A 4,902-nucleotide genomic window follows, 5' to 3' on the forward strand; every position below is an offset into this window, starting at 1 on the left:
GCCCTCCACCCTCGTGGGCCCCTCGTGGCTCCCCTGACGTACCTCTTCCTCCTATATATCTCCATATACCCTAAAACGATCGGGGAGCACAATAGATCGGGAGTTCCGCCGCCAGAAACCTCCGTAGCCACCGAAAGCTAATCTAGACCCGTTCTGGCACCCTGTCGGAGGGGGAAACCCCTCTCCGGTGGCCATCTTCATCATCCCGGTGCTCTCCATGACGAGAAGGGAGTAGTTCTCCCTCGGGGCTGAGGGTATGTACAAGTAGCTATGTGTTTGATCTCTCTCTCGTGTTCTTGAGGTGGTACGATCTTGATGTATCGCGAGCTTTGCTATTATAGTTGGATCTTATGATGTTTTCTCCCCCTCTACTCTCTTGTAATGGATTGAGTTTCTCTTTGAAGTTATCTTATCGGATTGAGTCTTTAAAGATTTGAGAACACTTGATGTATGTCTTGCCGTGTGTATCTGTGGTGACAATGGGCTATCACGTGATTCACTTGATGTATGATTTGGTGATCAACTTGCGGGTTCCGCCCATGAACCTATGCATAGGAGTTGGCACACGTTTTCGTCGTGATTCTCCGGTAGAAACTTTGGGGCACTCTTTGAGGTTCTATGTGTTGGTTGGATAGATGAATCTAAGATTGTGTGATGCATATCGTATAATCGTACCCACGGATACTTGAGGTGACATTGGAGTATCTAGGTGACATTAGGGTTTTGGTTGATTTGTGTCTTAAGGTGTTATTCTGGTACGAACTCTAGGGCTGTTTGTGACACTTATAGGAATAGCCCAACAGATTGATTGGAAAGAATAACTTTGAGGTGGTTTCGTACCCTACCATAATCTCTTCGTTTGTTCTCCGCTATTAGTGACTTTGGAGTGACTCTTTGTTGCATGTTGAGGGATAGTTATGTGATCCAATTATTTTATTATTGTTGAGAGGACTTGCACTAGTGAAAGTATGAACCCTAGGCCTTGTTTCCTAGCATTGCAATACCGTTTGTGCTCACTTTTATCATTAGTTACCTTGCTGTTTTTATATTTTCAGATTACAAAAACCTATATCTACTATCCATATACCACTTGTATCACCATCTCTTCGCCGAACTAGTGCACCTATACAATTTACCATTGTATTGGGTGTGTTGGGGACACAAGAGACTCTTTGTTATTTGGTTGCAGGGTTGCTTGAGAGAGACCATCTTCATCCTACGCCTCCTACGGATTGATAAACCTTAGGTCATCCACTTGAGGGAAATTTGCTATTGTCCTACAAAGCTATGCACTTGGAGGCCCAACAACGTCTACAAGAAGAAGGTTGTGTAGTAGACATCAGGGCGACGGTCATGATGGGGATGAGGAGGGGCCGGAAGATGGCAAAGAGCGGCTGCTTCCACAAACAGCCGGGCTTGTGATCGCGCCGACGACGTTGAAAGCATGCCCATGGGTAGGGTCGATTAAACCTTGGGTAGGGCCGATTCTGAAGGTAAATCGCACTCCCATGACTTTGTCCGATTTCATTCCGGATTCATGGACTCTCGTTACGAAGAAGAAGAATATAAAGCGGAGCCGGGTGCCACCGCCGATGCGGCCGCCGTCGGTGGCTAGGAAGGCCAATGAGATTCGAGCGGTCAAACGGGATCACATGAATTCTCTGTTGGGCCTAGTGGATGTACCCGTTACGGTGTTGGTCGTGGGCTCCTCTTAGACTAGGCAAGAGGCCCGGCTGGAGGCCCAAGCCACGCGCATTGACAGGTCAGGTTCGCCTAGTTTGCATGAGGTAGCATTTCACGAGCCGCCTGATCGAGCAAGTACCTCGGCTAGGGTTTTTCGTCCGCCTGGTTTCCCCCGGCTAGGGACGCGTCGCGCGGCAACAGTCGTTGGGGGAGCTGTTTCTTCGATGGCGTGGCGAGGAAACATGCAGCAGGACAAGTCCCCGACCCCGGCACCTGCGCCTGGTCGGGCTGCCGCGAGACAGCAGGAGGCACCGACCGAAGGGCGGGTCGCCGGGCGGGGCGGTGCTCAGGTTGCCGGGCGAGGCGGTGCCCCAGTTGCCAGGCGTGGTGGCGCCCAAGCTGCTGGGAGGGGCGATGCACAGGTCACCGGACGGGGCGGCGGTCATGGGCGGGATGGATATGCCGGCAATGCCTAGGACTATGGTGATGATGGTTACAGATATAACCGATATGGTCAGTGGGGTGATGACGAATACAATGCGTACGGAGAGGGTCTGCATCGTGCATCTTCGTCGGGCGGTGGACGTGGCTCTGGATGGTACAATGGCGGCGGACCAGGACATGGTTTTCAAGGACCTCCCAGTAATTTCGTCGAAGGGGTGGCTGGCCCAACTAACCGGTATAACCGAGGAGTCCATCGTACGTTCCGAGGCGGGAGAGGAGTGATAACCCACAAGTATAGGGGATCGCAACAGTTTTCGAGGGTAGAGTATTCAACCCAAATTTATTGATTCGACACAAGGGGAGCCAAAGAATATTCTCAAGTATTAGGAGCTGAGTTGTCAATTCAACCACACCTAGAAACTTAATATCTGCAGCAAAGTGTTTAGTAGCAAAGTAATATGATAGTAGTGGTAACGGTGGTAAAAGGTAACGGTGGAAAAAGTAATATTTTTGGTGTTTTTTAGTAATGATAACAATAGCAACGGAAAAGTAAATAAGCGAAGAACAATATATGGAAAGCTTGTAGGCAATGGATCGGTGATAGAGAATTATGCCGAATGCGGTTCATCATGTAACAGTCATAACCTAGGGTGACACAGAACTAGCTCCAATTCATCAATGTAATGTAGGCATGTATTCCGAATATAGTCATACGTGCTTATGGAAAAGAACTTGCATGACATCTTTTGTCCTACCCTCCCGTGGCAGCAGGGTCCTATTGGAAATTAAGGGATATTAAGGCCTCCTTTTAATAGAGTACCGGAACAAAGCATTGACACATAGTGAATACATGAACTCCTCAAACTACGGTCATCACTGGGAGTGGTCCTGATTATTGTCACTTCGGGGTTGCCGGATCATAACACAGAATAGGTGACTATAGACTTGCAAGATAGGATCAAGAACTCTCATATATTGATGAAAACATAATAGGTTCAGATCTGAAATCATGGCACTCGGGCCCTAGTTACAAGCATTAAGCATAGCAAAGTCATAGCAACATCAATCTCAGAACACAGTGGATACTAGGGATCAAACCCTAACAAAAATAACTCGATTACATGATAAATATCATCCAACCCATCACCGTCTAGCAAGCCTACGATGGAATTACTCACGCACGGCGGTGAGCATCATGAAATTGGTGATGGAGGATGGTTGATGATGACGATGGCGACGGATTCCCCTCTCCGGAGCCCCGAATGGACTCCAGATCAGCCCTCCCGAGAGAGTTTAGGGCTTGGCGGCGGTTCCGTATCGTAAAACACGATGAATCCTTCTCCTTGGTTTTTTTCTCCCCAAAAGTGAATATATGGAGTCAGGGTTGAGGTTGGTGGAGTTTCAGGGGGCCCACGAGGCAGGGGGCATGCCCAGGGGGTAGGGCGCGCCCCCACCCTCGTGGATAGGTGGAGGCCCCCCTGATGTGGATCTTCCTTCTAGTATTTTTTATATATTCCAAAATAATTCTCCGTTGATTTTCAGGTCATTCCGAGAACTTTTATTTCTGCACAAAAATAACACTATGGCAATTTTGCTGAAAACGACGTCAGTCCGGGTTAGTTCCATTCAAATCATGCAAGTTAGAGTCCAAAACAAGGGCAAAAGTGTTTGGAAAAGTAGATACGACGGAGACATATCAACTCCCCCAAGCTTAAACCTTTGCTTGTCCTCAGACAATTCAGTTGATAAACTGAAAGTGATAAAGAAAAACTTTTACAAACTCTGTTTGCTCTTGTTGTTGTAAATATGTAAAGCCAGCATTCAAATTTTCAGCAAAGATTATGAACTAACCATATTCACAATAACATTTAGGTCAGGTTTACTCATATCAATGACATAATCAACTAGCGAGAAATAATAATAATAAATATCGGATGACAACACTTTGTTAAAACAATCATGATATGATATAACAGGATGGTACCTCGCTAGCCCTTTCTGAGACCGCAAAACATAAATGCAGAGCACCTTTAAAGATCAAGGACAGACTAGACATTGTAATTCATGGTAAAACAGATCCAGTCAAGTCATACTCAATGTAAACTAACAGTAATGGATGCAAATGACAGCGGTGCTCTCCAACTGGTGCTTTTTAATAAGAGGATGATGACTCGACATAAAAGTAAATAGATAGGCCCTTCGCAGAGGGAAGCAGGGATTTGTAGAGGTGCTAGAGCTCGGTTTTGAAATAAGTATGAATAATATTTTGAGCGATGTACTTTCATTGTCAACATAACAACCAAGAGATGGCGATATCTTCCATGCTACACACATTATAGGCGGTTCCCAAACAGAATGGTAAAGTTTATACTCCCCCTCCACCAACAAGCATCAATCCATGGCTTGCTCGAAACAACGAGTGCCTCCAACTAACAACGGTCCCGGGGGAGTTTTGTTTGCAATTATTTTGATTTGATTTGCATAAAGTATGGGACTGGGCATCCCGGTGACCAGCCATTTTCTTGTGAGTGAGGAGCGGAGTCCACTCCTCTTAAGAATAACCCGCCTAACATGGAAGGTATGGACAACCCTAGTTAATACATGAGCTATTCGAGCATACAAAACAGAATGTTTATTTGAAGGTTTAGAGTTTGGAACATACAAATTTACTTGGAACGGCAGGTAGATACCGTATATAGGTAGGTATGGTGGACTCATATGGAATAACTTTGGGGTTTATGGAATTGGATGCACAAGCAGTATTCCCACTTAGTA

The sequence above is a fragment of the Triticum dicoccoides genome, chromosome 6A, assembly GCF_002162155.2.
Source record: "Triticum dicoccoides isolate Atlit2015 ecotype Zavitan chromosome 6A, WEW_v2.0, whole genome shotgun sequence".
In the NCBI taxonomy this organism is placed as follows: Eukaryota; Viridiplantae; Streptophyta; class Magnoliopsida; order Poales; family Poaceae; genus Triticum; species Triticum dicoccoides.